At 49.1% G+C, this 14,981-nt stretch overlaps 1 long non-coding RNA gene across 2 annotated transcripts in view; it reads left to right on the forward strand.

Moving 5' to 3' along the window:
• Positions 1-14,156, forward strand: part of LOC105239323 — a 69,276-nt gene extending 55,120 nt beyond the window's left edge. The window contains exons 3-4 of one of the 2 annotated variants that reach the window (XR_004619252.1): positions 8,403-8,581; positions 12,855-14,156. This is a non-coding gene — a long non-coding RNA (uncharacterized LOC105239323). Of the gene's footprint in view, positions 1-8,402; positions 8,582-11,115; positions 11,754-12,854 lie in introns of those variants that run through there. The other variant, XR_858168.3, reaches the window with a different exon arrangement.
• The last annotated feature ends 825 nt before the right edge of the window (positions 14,157-14,981 follow it).

The following is a 14,981-nucleotide window of genomic DNA, read 5'->3' on the forward strand; positions in this document are numbered from 1 at the left end:
GCCTCAGCCACCTTTGGACTCTGAGGTTATGTGAGCCAGGCCACTCCTTTATTGTTTGGATTATTTTGGGTTGGGTTTTCTGTGTCCTGCTGCTGACAGCATACTAGCTGATCTTACTAAAGAGGAATTTCAAATCTGGTTGCAAGGTCAAGACTGAGGCTGTTTGAGTTTAGGGGAAAGAGGACCAGCCACTGGATAGTGACCGATTCCAAGCCCAACAGCCTTGTACCCCCAGCTCAGAAGAAGTGGGAAGAAGACCTGAATATGGACAAAGGAGCCTAGGCAGGTGGGGTGAGGAGAGGGCTAGTGCCGAGTCCCTCGCCACAGCCTTGGCTGGCAACTCCTTTATTTTAACTCCACCTGACTAGTAAATGCAGAGTGCAGTCCACTTAAAGAAATCAGAGCAGCTGCCACTTCAAAGCAGGAAAGATGTGTGTAGGTGGGTGGGGAGGAGGCGGATAATTATGCAGGGAAAATAGTTTTCTTGATATTCTTCTGGAAATGTGCATGAAGCGCAGGGAGCAGCAGGAGAGATGTCAGGAAAGGGAAAATACATTAGTAGAGCATGTGCACTGTGCCCTCCAAAGGGCCACAGGATGGAGTGTGCAGCACATCTCATGCTTATCTGACCACACCACCCTTTTCCGGGGAGCATCTTGAGACTACATGGGAAACCCCCAGATACGGAACTTCATCCATGAGTGACTAAAGGATTTGCTGGGAAGGATTGAGTCCTCCTTGTGTGTGTGTGTATGTGTGTGTGTGTGTGTGTGTTTGTACAACACACTGACTCTTCCTCATGACCAATGGGGCTGGGTGCCATTTGCATTTCACACCTGGACTTTTCGTGCTCTGGGGAAGAAGAAGGGAACTCGTGCCTAGCAAGAGAGGAAGCTGCAGTGTGCTAGGGAGAGCTAAGAGCCCTGGGTGCCAACTCTTTGCCCCCTTAGGGGTCTGCCCACAGATTCCATATACCCTGCATGCTTTGAGCGGCAGAGGGACACCACCAAACTTTGAGAAGCAGTTCTGAGTCTGTGAACGTTGGATGCCAATAATTATCCAGCTGTGAGTAAGCTGAACATTTCTTAGGGCTATTTCTGTGTAATTATAAATATTTGAGGATATTAAACTCCCAGGTTACACATTGAGGGTATTATTTGAGCAATGGCTGGCTGCAGAGCTGAAAATGCAAACATCCTTTCATTCCTCCCTCCTGGAGCACTTAGAATATTTTATGGGATTCAAGAGAAAAAAAGTTTCAGTTGAGAAAAAAAAACAAAACAAAACCTGGAAGCAAAGTCAGTTGCTAATATTTCTAAATAGCTCTAAATCAAACAAGAGGAATGTGACCACTTTACTTAATTGTGGTGGGTTTGTGATGCATTTTCTCTATGGGTTAGGAAAGCAATTACCATCAAACAACCTACTTGTGCCTCCATTGTGATAAAATGTTCCCTCTAATGGGGCTGACATGCCAAGCAGAAGGCCTTTTAAAGCACTTAATGCTTCCAGAAGTGTTCCGCACGTGTGGGGCTCCTTGGTGTGCACTGAGAGCCCATGATGGCTCCCTCCATCCAAGAACATGGCATGGTGCAGGGGGTTCTATTCAGAACCTATCTCCTAGGTTCTATTCAGAACCTATTCAGGAGATAGTCCTTTGAAAGCAGCAGCTGAGGTCTGGGGCACGAGCAAGGTCTCTGCTGCCCTGGATCTGTCCAGTGGCCCCCATGAAGCCTTGGGACCTGTCCAGCATCCTACCTTCATACCCTTGGTCACCCTATCCTGTCCGTCCATCCCCTGAAGTCTCATATCTCCTCACCTGCTCCCCATCTGTGTTCCTCCCACTCTGGAAAACAGGGGCCATCTCCCATGGACCTATGCACAACCTGTCCTTCCATCTTCTGCTTTGAACATATCCCCTCCTGCCGCAGCTTCCCCACAGTCCCTGGGGGTTGCCACTTATTCTCCAGACCCGCAGTACTCCGGGAGACCATAGCTCCTGTGCTCTTGAACACCAGCCCCCCCCCCAGCTTTTGAGGCTCCTACATGCTGTTCCCCCCCTTCTCAGCCCTTGTTCTGGGCCCTGGCTTGCCCTTCCTTACCTCAAAGAACTGCCTTCATCTTGGGTAACTTTAACAGTGTGTCAATGGTCCATCGCAGGGGCCAGGTCACAAACTTTCCTGATACCCTTCCACTTCCAGACCTGACAGTCTTGGCCACACTGAGTACCCTATGTCTCCCTCACCCTCTGCTCCTGCAGAGGCCTCTCTGGTCCCCAGCCCTGAGGATTTTCTGGCCTCATTTCTGGCTGGGACCCTGTGGTCATCCCTCTGCCTCCCTCTCAAGCCTCCCAACCCCATCATCTCCATCCCTCAGCCCTGGTGCTGCCATCTAAGGCCGCTTAGCCAGTCCCACATTGAATCCTGACCCCGCAGCCTCCCTCGCCTCTACCTCACCCTGGCTTCTGTCCCCAGTTCCTAAGGTCACAGCGAGGCGCCCATGAAGACGTGTTAATGTTGAAAGTTCTTTAGAGTAAAATAACCAGGACTCTACTCCCCCATCCCCCACCCCGTAGATGCGGCCTGCCGGCAGGGTACGTCTTCTGAGACACTAGGGCAGCATCCCCGCTTGCTTCCCAGGGGCGCGGTGGGCGCGGCGAGAGGAGAAACAATCCAACATCGGTTTGAAAGCTCGAGGCCCTCACACAACGGTGGGGTTGGATTAAGCGGGACAGATCCTCGCATTCCCCAGACCACGCTCCAGCCGCCCGCACCGGGCCGCCTTCCAGCTCACCATTCTTGGAGGGGGAGCGAGAAGAGGATTCGGGACGAGGGGGGCAAACCCAGGTGGACCCAGGTCGCGGTTGCGGCCAGAGTTCTCTGCACAGATACTCGCGGGGCCGCCTCGTTCCCTCAGCGCGGGCCCCGGGCGCCCCCTGGAGGCTGTGAGCTCAGCCCAGACCCGGGAGGGTTGCTCTCGCGAAGAACTTACTGCCCATCAACTAGAAAAATTACCCCCATAAAAGCAGACAAAGGACAGTAACATAAACATTTGAAATGAAATACATATGCCCAATAAAATGTTAATCTGACGTTTACATAGGCAGGATCTGTTGCAAGCCATTACATGCTTCGACTCCTTTAAATTTCTCGGCAACACTGCTAGGGAGAGAGAGAGTACTACCATTCTGTGGGTAAGTAAAGGGAGGCACAGAACTTGCTAAAGCCCACATATAAGGGACAGGGCTAGGATCTGACCCAGCAGCCTGACACCAGAGACTATGGCCTTACTCACTACATTAGACTGATTCTCAACATATGAAAAATATACACTCGGGCTGAAAAAACAGTCTAAATTAAAACAATTCATTCAATATATTTACAAGTATTTACTGGATGACTGCTATGAGCCAGGTCCTCCCTATACTGGGTGCTGGGGAATGGATACCAAAACACACAAAACGTTAAACTTACATTTCAGTGGGGAGAGAGACAACAAATAAACATGAATAGTCTATGGCAAGTAGGGTAAAGTGCTTGGGAAAAAATAGCAGGGTAAGGCGGGAAAGGAGGGCTATTTAAATCAGATGATCAGATCCTTATTTTTGAGATGGTGACACTTGAGAAGAGACCTAAAGAAAGTGAGGGAGAGAGCCTTGTGGTTGTCTGTGGAGAAAGTATTCCAGGGAGAGCAAGGTCCCCAAGGCCGGTGCTGAAGACACTGTCTGCATAGTCAGCAGGAGGTGGTGGGCTCCTGTCTAACTACTGGGGTCCATTGCCTGTGCCTAAAGCTGTGCTAGGTATTTGGGAAGGAAGTCTTGCTCGCTAATCATTCAGTGGGGGTGATGCTTGTCTCTGCCCTGGGTATTCACTCACTTGCCTGCAACTGGCCCCATGTGACGGTTGTCCCTCATGAGTCTCAGCAGAAGGTGGGATGACCTGGGGAAGTGGAAAGAAAAGCCCCCACTAATATTTGGGTGAGGATAACTGACTCAGATTCCAGGTCTCTGGGCTGGGACAGCGGCAAAATTTAGCCCTTTAAATGTGTTAAGAGAGCTCAGTCGGTTAAGCACCTGCCTTTGGCTCAGGTCATGATCCCAGGATCCAGGGATCGAGCCCCAAGTTGGGCTCTCTGCTCAGTGAGGAGCCTGCTTCTCCCTCTCCCTCTGCCTACTGCTCTGCCTGCTTGTACTCACTCGCTCTCTCTCTGTCGAATAAATAAATAAAATCTTTTAAAAAGAATAATAGGGGCGCCTGGGTGGCACAGCAGTTAAGCGTCTGCCTTCGGCTCAGGGCGTGATCCCGGCGTTATGGGATTGAGCCCCCACATCAGGCTTTTCTGCTATAAACCTGCTTCTTCCTCTCACTTCCCCTGCTTGTGTTCCCTCTCTCGCTGGCTGTCTCTATCTCTGTCGAATAAATAAATAAAATCTTAAAAAAAAAGAAAAAAGAAAAAAGAATAATAAATGTTTGGAGAGAGGTTTCATTACTGGGGGGACCATCTAAACCTTATCCCAGACTCTGAGAGGGCAGCTTGCACAGAGGCCTGAGGAATCTGGATGAGTACATCTGCACCTTCCAATGGGCCCAGCAGGATCCAGATGCTCTTGCTTCTGTGTTCCTTTCCCAGGTCTCTGTGGTCTTTCTTCCTGACGAGATCTTGGAGACACCTGGAATTTTCAGTGAATGTCCCTTCAGTAAGCTCCTGGTCTGTTGGCCCAGGGTAGGAGGGCCAGGCCGTGACTGTAGTTTTCATGGCCTCCTTTCCTCCAGAGACAGAAGCCCAAGAGTGAGGTCAGAGGGAGACCAGGTAGTCCCAGAAAAGGCAAACCCAATTCTTTCCCCGTGCCTGCCACCTCTTCCGTGCTGTGGTCAAAAGGTCATGCTTTTCCCTACTAGTTTGGTCTGATTTCATCCATTTGAGATTAGATGAATCATTGTCTAAAAATTGCTTATAGGGGTGCCGGGGTGGCACAGTCAGTTGAGCACCTGACTCTTGGTTTCAGCTCAGGTCATGATCTCAGGGTTGTGAGATCCAGCCCCACATTGGGCTTCAAGCTTGACACAGAGTCTGCTTGAGATTCTCTCTTTCCCTCTCCCTCTACCCTGCCCCCGGTGCACACATGCTCTCTCTCTCTGTCTCTAAAAATAAATAAATCTTTTTTAAAAACCTATAAAAATTGCTTATGTTTTATATGGTGAACTGCCCTGTGGTTCACTATTGAAAAACTTCTGTTGATTCTTATGTCCACCTGGGCTCTTCTGAGTCCTGCTTGAACCACCTTAAGAAGGTGTGAGCTTGTTTTCAACATGAGCACAAACTGGAGCAGAACCTGGAACAGAGGCAGCTGGGAGTAAGGGCTGCTGTGGGAGCCAGCTGGTATCTCCATCTCTCTCCCAGGATCACACAGTCTCTCTCTGAGCTTGCTCTCCTCTCTTCTCAACCAACAGCATCTTTGCCCCCCTCCCCCCACTCTGAGTTTCCTTTCCCTGTTTCCTAATTTCTGTTTCCTGAGTTTCTGCTTTCTCATATCTGAACACGCCACTGGGCTGAACATTTCCTGACCTCTCTGTCTCCTCCTTCCAGCATCTGCACCAGCTACTAACCACCTCCTTCCTGGAGTTCTTCATTCATGTTCCCAAGCCAGCTCATCTGTTTTATGCCAGGGCACCTCATCTATCTCTGGACGGTCTGTCCGGGTTCAATCACTGGGGCCGAAAAAGGAGGGCATCTAGGTAGGCAACACGAGGCTGTCCCTTCTACCAGTGCCCAGGCTGATGTAGACACCACTCTTAGACTGCTACAGTCCCAGTTGCGTTTTTTTATTGTTTACCCATGCTTGCGTTTCAATTTTTGACCTTTGTTATTGTTGTCTAGAGGTCTTTTAAAGGTCCTTAAAAATTCCTCAGGCAACCAGCCTGCTTCACTGCAGAGGCTTCTACCCAGATGCCCTGCAGCCTGGCAGGAGAGGGTCACTCATAGTTAAACAGGAAGTCCCTTCTTCCTCCTACTTTAGTCTCACCTTTCATCAAAAAAGGGAGGGGAGACCCTATTTAATAAACACCATCCATTAGATTAGATCGACGGTCTCCAAATATTGCATTTCTTCCAGAAACAGTATCTCTTGCCCTCACAGAAGAGCATGTGGTCAAGAGGAAATTGAATAAAGTCCTTTAATCAGCCGCAGTAGTATTTGAATCATTTAATTTAGGATCTGACAACCACAAATTACTTTATTTTCCAGGCCAATTTTAGCCGACCGGGAGAGCTGGCCTAGTCAGACTCATGCTTAATAAATCACTCCCTTGCCTGAACGTGGGAAGTTTGAGGAAGAGATTTTTCTGGGGCTTTTCAAACATAATCAAAAACAATCTCCCATGCTGTGTGTGCCTGACATGAGTCCGGCCATGCTCCTTTGCATGGCTTCATGGCTGTCGAGTGCGCCCTCCAGCTGAGAGCCAGGGCCATGAAGCAGGCAGCTGTCACCTCTGCAGCCTGCTCTTTACTCCTGGGTCCAAGTTCTCCTGGCTAGGAAAACAAGGCAAATCAAATTAGATGCCAGACACAGGCTGCTGATTGCAGCTCACCCTCTGCTGCCTCAGATTTTTCAACACCTGCCGAAACCCCTTCCCTGGAAAAAAATGGAAGAGGAGCTTCTGACTTCAGATAACACCAGTGGGACACCCCAGATGTGGCCTCTTCTGGAGTCATGTTAAAACACCTGTGGGGGCGCCTGGGTGGCACAGCGGTTAAGCGTCTGCCTTCGGCTCAGGGCGTGATCCCGGCGTTATGGGATTTAGCCCCACATCCAGGCTCTTCCGCTATGACTGCTTCTTCCTCTCCCACTCCGCCTGCTTGTGTTCCCTCTCTCACTGGCTGTCTCTATCTCTGTTGAATAAATAAATAAAAAATCTTAAAAAAAAAAAAAAACACCTGTGAAGTCCCAGTGAAGGGCAAAGGGCAAGATTTCTCCTTCAGAACTAGTCTAGATGTCAGTGTGTCCGAGCCCCTGGCAGACACCTCCCCTGGCCACCAGCAGACGGAGCTGGGCTGAGAAAAACCCATGGGACTTCATTCTGTCCCTACTGCAAGCTACAGCCATGTATCTATATGAAGGGCTTGCTTTTAGGCCACTCTGCTTACCATGCTCATTTTTCTCCATTGATTCCAAGGAAACAAAGTGGCAAGGAGGTTGGGGGGACAAGACAGGATGCATGGCGTTCTTGGAGGCATGTTGCATTCCTGGAGATATAGTACTGGTAATTAAGTGGTATTAAGAGAGGAAGAATCTCGTGTGGGTCAGTGCATGCAGGGAATTGTAAATTTTATTTTATTTATTTGTTTATTTTAATTCTTTTTTTTTTAAAGATTTTTTTATTTGACAGAGAGAGAGAGTGCCCCGTGCACCCTTGTCAAAGTCCTGGGCAGCTGGAGGGCCACTGTGCTATATAGGTGTTTGTCAGGAACCCCCACCTGAAACTTGTCTAAATAGCAGCTGCCCATACTTAGGAGGGGGGGTTGGGGCGCCTGGGTGGCTCAGTGGTTAAGTGTCTGCCTTTGGCTCAGGTCATGATCTCAGGGCCCTGGGATCGAGCCTGGCATCAGGATCCCTGCTCAGCAGGGAGTCTGCTTCTCCCTGTGCCCCTCTCCCCTGCTTGTGCACTCTCTCTCACTATCTCTCTCTCAAATAAATAAAATCTTAAAAAAAAAAAAAAAAGAATGCGAAGATGGAGCTTTGGGGGAGGGCTGCCGAAGCCCCTAATCCCTCACATTGTCACCACCACTGCCTGAACTCCCACCATAACCCCGGGCCTGAGTTATCTAATTAAACCTTGACTCTGCCATTCACCCTTGTGTAACTTGGAGCCCCTTTCTTGATTTCTGATGCTCAAAAGTGGAACAGGGATAAGAAGAGCACTTTCCTTCCAGGGTTGCTATGAAAATTAAATGAGATAAGAGTTCAGAAGCATAAACTATTTGGGAAATAATAAAGATAATTGATCTTTTTGACCTAGATGCAACTGGAGATCATAGAAAATGTAGATCAGTGTAGACTAGAGATATGATCTTCTTCTAGAAAAATGATTATGTTTTGAATTGACACAAGAGTGAAATACATTTCACTGAAGAAGAAAATTAATTTATGTGTAGACCCATACACATGACTCATAAAATAGAAAATATTTCATCTTGCCCTTGGATGAAATTTAGGCTAAATCTCTGCATGACCCCTTTTTTTACCCCTTGGCCTGGTAGTAATTTTCAGCTCTTTCTTCCACCCAGAGGCTTTCTTGATCAAGCTCTAAAAAGACCCCAATGCTGGTTCACTCATGTTAGCAGCCACCTCTGGTCCACCGGAAACATTCACTCATCTTTTGCCCTCATGATCTCTGGGCTTGCAGGCAGATCCCGATGTGGCTACTCTCCTAGCTGCACTGTGAAGACATCCCGCCAGCCTGCCTCCTGCCATTAAGATTTCTCTGACATAAATCGCCCTGGTTCACTGTATCCCTGAAGCTCCAAAGGACATGTATTGAGCCTTCTGAGTGATCCCACAGAAGCCCCTTTCCCAAAGCTTGAGGTAAGGAACAAGCATCCTTCACTGTCACCCTGGATTCATGGCCCCAACTCCCCAAATGTGTCTGCAGAGCCCATCACACTGCAAATGCTCAGATAATGGTAGCCATTCCAGCCTTCTGATCCTGCCTCCCAGGGCCCTGCCTCTCAGTTGCCACCTGGACTTGACTGCCCCTTTCCTGAGAAATTCTAAGCCCTAAGTCCCAAGGGTAATCCCAGTCCTTAAGTGGCACAGTTATTGAGAGGCCAGACTGGGATTCCACTCCAAGCCAAAATATTCCTTTCTAGTGTTTGCCAATTGCCTCCAGGGGGAACAATCTCTCTACCCCTACGTGATGAGTATGAATGGGCAGGTGAGAAAGAGGAAGGTGTCCAGCCAGTCACAGAAATGTGGTGGGTGTGGCAGTGTCCCAGGAAAGCACCAAATAGCCCCCACATTGGCTGCTGGATATTTTGTCCCATTAAGAACTTACTCAGGGAACTCATGAGAGAAGAATTACAAGGGCCCTTGCTCAGTGTGACCAAAGGGACCTCAAGAAGTACCAGGCCTTGAGGCAAGATGAAAACCATGCCCCAGGAAACAGAAGAGGAGGAGGCTGGAGAGAGGAAGATAATGAGGATGGGGAGAAAAAGAGGACCCTGAAGTCAGAGATGCCTTGGGGAAAAACCTTGGGTCCGAGGATCAGCCCAGAAGCCCTGTTGGAGGCATCCGTGCCCTGTTCTCAGAGTGGCCCAGGAGGAGACAGATGGTCTAGAAGGCCAGGCGGTGCCCCAGGAACATCCACACCAGCAAGCCTATCTCAGATGATTAAAAATGGCAGCAGATAAATTTAACTAAACATGAGTAATGGGGACACAAAGGGGAAGTGAAGAGAAATAGAATATTTTAGCAACATAAGGAAATGAGAAGAAAATGACTTTGCAATGAAATGTCAAACTTCTGTGCCTGGAGGAGATGTAATCTGGTCATTGCAGGCTCAGGGGAGCGGGGGAGTCTGTGGTTATTTCAAGCAAATTTTAATTCACTTTAATTTAATAACATATGGCCAAATTCCTTTGTGGCAGTGTCAGGGGATAGAAACGGGAGTCAGAGAGTTACCTGGGGTGTTTATTTTTGTTGTTTTACAAGGAGCTCTGTGTGTATTCATCCGTCCATCCTTCTATCCATCCACCCACCCAGCCCATCCATTCATACAGAGAGTAAATGTTAAAGCCTGAGGATTAGAAAAACAAAAGACAGTCTTGCCAGCTCCCACCCCCAGGATATCCTGGTCACTTGGAGAGACAGACCAGTGAACAGAAAGTTATAGTATGGGGCCACATTCTGGGTCTAACACGTGGTATTCATTAGAAATTTGTGAATTGAATGCATGATTGATTGAAAGGATGGTTCTGGGAAGCACCAGAAAGGAGTGAACATCAAGCTGGGTTCTGAAGAATGAGTAAGAGTTCACCAGGTGGACAAGTAAGTTGTGGGCAGCCCAGGAAGAAGGAACCACGTGTAGCAAAGGAGTGCTGCTTATAGTCATGGAGCTGGAGGAGATTGCCCAGGGAAAGGGGACAGGATAACAAGTGGAAAAGGACAAGGAGGAGACATAGGATCAGTGGACTTCAGTTGGGGAATAACACTCTCAGAAAGGCAGGACCTACAGCCTACCCTCACTGAAATCTCTACTCCAGCCTACATGCCTATTCATCCTTCAAACCTCCCCCAAGAAACATTTCTTTCCGATTCAGGTTGGGGTGAGTCCCCCTTCCCCAGGCACACTCTGTGCCACCAACCCTGTCACTGCTGATCCCACCCCCATGTTGGGTTAGCTTGTCTGTATGCCTGCCCATCTCCCATCTGAGGCTGTGATGCCCAGTTCTGGTGATGCCCCCGCCCCAACACTGGTGCCTGCCTGGATTCTAGCCAGACTGTCCTGTCCATCCCATTCCAAGGATTGTACCTCCAGAGAATTGGCCCCAGAAGCTGAGGGGTGCTGGGAGGTGTGGCTCAGAGAAGGGTGTTTTAATTCATATCACACTGGACTTTTCTCCTCTTCTAGAGGGACTCTGGAGTGTCCCGGGTAAGAAACCTTTTTAAGCCCCAGGACCCTGGCTGGAAGGGGTGGGTGGTTAGTACTACTGGGCCTGGGAGACAAAACCATTGAAGCCTGGCCCCAGGGCAGAGAAGCTGGAATGGCTGAAGAGGTCAGGTTAGGGCCTAGCAGTAGAGGGACCCGTAGCGAGCCACCTCCCTCCCTAAGCAGAGCTGCCCCCAATTCCTTGCCAGAGGGAAACGACAGAGCTGTAGGTGCCCTGGATGTCCTGGTTGCTAGGCGGCAATGGAGGCTACGCCAGCCGCCAGGTCGCCATGGTAACCGCAGAGCCTGAGGCGCTGTTACCCCCTAGACCACGGTACGGGGGTGCAAGAAAGGCCCAAGGTGTGGCATCCCGGACGCTAGTGGATGGGTGGCAGTCAGCTCCAGGCAAAGGCGCAGGCTGGGATGAAAGACCCAACTGACTTTCGCTTCCATGTTTTCTCACCCCCCTCAGGTCACACCTTCGCAGTTTGAGCCAGGCGTTAACAGTTGTAGGAGAAAAATAAAATGGGGCTTTGGATCAGCCAAACGAGATCTTTCATTTTACAGATGAAATAGAACCCACAGAGGGAAAGACACTTGGTGACCACACAACTGCAGTCCTGCAAATAGAGCTGAAGAGAAAATGGAAAAGAAAATGATGCAAATGACTAAAGACCTCATCTAGAATGTGTTCTGTTGTTTATCATCTTAAAATTTAAATTGTTTTAAACCCCAGCATTCACCTGATGAGTTTTAAAAAAACACCACAATGCCACATGTAACTTACAAATCTCCTTCAGTTGATCATATGCATTTTTTTCTTCCTGTACCATTTTCTTTCTTCTCCAGCTACAATCTTTCCCTCTCTGGGCTTCTATTTCATCCTTTAAATGAAGGAGCTGGCCTAGCTGATCTCAAAGCCTTTACTCTTTATAATAAAGCCTTCATTTCATAAACTCAGGTTAACTGGGCACACATTTACTGGGCATAAAAGTGGGTAAGATCCTCTTGAGGCTACAGTCCACTTGGCAGTCAGATGTCTCTAGAACCGGGCCCCTGGTAGGCTCTAAGAACAGCCTAGCCTCGGTCCCTTGGATTCATGTATCTGGTTGTAATGTTAGAGAACATTAGCCATGAATAAAAATTACCTTGTTGAGAATAATTGCAAATTAATTAACTGGCAAGTTTATTTTAAAAACAACAACTCAGAGTGGTGCCTGGGTGGCTCAGTTGGTTAAATGTCCAACTCTTGATTTCAGCTCAGGTCATGATCTCAGGGTCGTGAGATTGAGCCCAGCAACCGGCTCCACGCTGGGCCTGGAGCCTGCTTAAGATTCTTTCTCTCTGTCTCCATCTGCCCCTCCCTGTACCTCAGCCCCACCTCTAAAAAAAACTCCAAACTCAGAGACACAGTTAATCAAAAAGTATGATGTGAGAATAATCTTATTTTAATTTCTAGTCCCTCATCCTTTCTCTGCCCTCCTTCTATATCCTATCTTTGGCTCATTTTGTCCACTTCTTGGTTTCTAAGCAGAGCCTCCCGTGTTTGGCTGGAAAAGTCCTCAGATGCCATTCACATCTTGGAGCACCTGGTAGGATCAGTCTTCCCACATAGCTAACCACATCCCAGTCACTGAACACCGTTGTCTCAGATAACAGAGGTATACCGGGAAAAACTTCCTTGAATAGACATTTTTCATGACTCCAAGCCCATGAGGAGAGAGTGGGGCCAGGCCACAGTGCCAGGGCAAAGATGGGATGCTAGGATGTACCTGGGGCTCCACTGACAAATGAGACTTGATAAACAAGGGGGCAAGTGACTGGCAGAGCAAGGTGGCTGAGCCAGAAGCCAAAGTGAGGTCTTCTTGATGCCTGGCCCTTGTGACCCTTGCAGGGACTACATTGCCCTTGAGGTGACACCACTTGGGTCTAGCCTGAGTCGCCACAGCTGGGATGGAGCAAAAGTCTATAGGTCCCTTCAGTTCAGTCCAGGGTAGCAGGAGACCACCAGACAGGTTTTGTGAGGAAATCCAGGGCAGCAGGAGCTCAGAAAACATGGGTTCAGAAAACAGAGGTGTTAGGTGAAATTTTGTTGAACTGAAAAACATTTTCTGGAGCTTATAGAGGCTTCAAGCTTGACTTGAGGGTAGTTGGCAGGGTCAGAAATGGTCCGGAAACTGCCAAATTAATGTTTGCCTTATTGTTATGCAGATGACTTGCAGGAGTAGTAGGTCCTAGTGGCCAGCAGGTGACGCTAGAGCCCAGCGCTCCGCAGACTGACCCCTGGAAGTTCTAAACTGTAGCAGGTGTTGGTCTGATGTGCGGGAGAGGATCCGGGCTCTGAGAAATTGCTTTCCCTCGTGTCCCACTCGAAGCTCGGCCTCAGATCTAGCAGTGGATGACTGAAGCTACTCATCCTCCACTCAGCGCCTCAGTCGTGTCCTCCTGGCCTGAGAGTGCATGGAAGACAGTCAGGGGATTCGAGTTCCCTGTTGGTCCAGTAATCGGTGCTTCTCTGACTGAACAGAGTCGGATCTGGGCAAGCTACCTGCGTCAGGTCCCATTTTTTTCTCACGAATTCTCGTGGAAACTGTGGGGTGGAACATTTTTATGAACGTTTTAAGAGCCTGGAATTTGGATATTCCTGTGTAAGCCAGAAGGCTTGGACCAACGGTGGGCCAAGTGAGGAATTGGTCAAATCCAGGTGGATGTTAAAGATAGAGCAGATAAAGGGAAGGCGTTTGGCATTAATGACGGTCTTTTCGCCTCTGTGCATCATCCGTTTCCCCAGCAGAGGGGCGGCCTCCTACCCACCCTGTCGCGGGGTGTGAAGAGGCTTTGGAGCACTACTCGGGCACCTGGTGGTCCCCGCCGATCCTCCTGGGCCAGGACCTCAACAGGACTTGTGAGGTGGTCTTTTCCGCGGCAGTACTCCCAAGTCCGGAGCAGACGCCGAGGTAGTTGTCATGGAGACAGGAGCGCGGAGAAGAATGTGGCTCTTGATTGGCTGGGAGGCTAGTTAGCGTCACGCCCCACGCCCGTGGCGTAGCGGTCAACCCCCAGGTGTGGACTGGTCTCGGAGAAACTGGACTTTCAGCGCTCTTCGCCCTGTGGCCGGCCGGACGACATAGGCCGACCAGGAGACTGTCGCTCCCCTCTCGGTCCCCTCGGCCGGGAGGGCCGGCCGGAACGCGGCCCCTGAACTTCGGAAAGAAGGGGACCATGAAAAACAAAACTCAACTTGGCTTCATTTAGGGAAGGTCTTCCAGGTGAAAGCTGACTTTCAGTGCTCCACCTAACACTCTTAAGCTGTCATTTCTGCTTCGTTTTTGCCCTCTGTGTATTCCTTACCAATTTTCCAGTGCATCAGTGCATTTTAAAAGGTTTTAAAACGATTCCATCCAGCATTAAAGTTGCTTTGCCACAGCGGCAGAAACTAAGTGCATTTGTGAATTCCTTAGAGGAAACCCACCGATACCTGACTTGGAGATCTGGCTTCACTTCAACCTCTTCTAACCTCCTCAGCTCCTTCTCACACCCAGTAAGTTCCACAGCCTCGTAATGTTGTGAGCTGCACCCCTCACCCACCGGGCGCTAAAGCCCAGCTGTTTTCCGGCTTATCCACACAATGAGAATTCAGGCTGCTCTCCTTATACAAGCCTGTTCTCTAATTCCCTTTCCCTTTCTCTGGAAAGCATTGGGAGTAATTTATGTAACCTCCCCCTTCCCTGGGTGTTCTCAGTGTTTGAGAGCTTTTCTTTCTCACATTCATCTTTGGGAGTGGGGGTGGAACACTGCAACTCCCCTCTAAGCGGAGGGCTTGCCATTGTGAGGAATTATTTTCTTTCCCATTCTAGTGTCCTTATAGAGCCTGAGAAACAGGAGTGGTGTCGAGGCAACGGTTAATAGCAACAGGGCAATTTCAGCACCTAACTCCCCTTTTGTAAGACCTAAGAGTGTCTAGCCCCAAATGCTTTGTCTTTCTTTAGAATGTGAAAGAACTAAATCCTCAGCTCAGTCCCGGTTACCAATTGTGAGACAACAAGAAAAGATCCTCTTATTCCCTTGGAGTAATAAGTGACTCAAGTATCTTAGTCGTAGTAGGTGTTGTCTGGGGAAGCAGTGTCCAAACCTTTGGTAGTGACCCATGGGTGAACATGGCATAGGAGAGGCAACGGAAATAGTATCTTGTGATGAAGATGCGACGTTGCCGCATTCCCTTCACTGTCCTATTCCTGTAGCTGAAGTCAGGACCTGAAACATATTTTGTTGATATGTTTATGTTTTTATTGTTGGCCTCTTCCACAGCAGTGCACATCCCCGAATGTAGGGTCTTTC

Source organism: Ailuropoda melanoleuca, chromosome 12 (genome assembly GCF_002007445.2).
Source record: "Ailuropoda melanoleuca isolate Jingjing chromosome 12, ASM200744v2, whole genome shotgun sequence".
NCBI classification, from domain to species: Eukaryota; Metazoa; Chordata; class Mammalia; order Carnivora; family Ursidae; genus Ailuropoda; species Ailuropoda melanoleuca.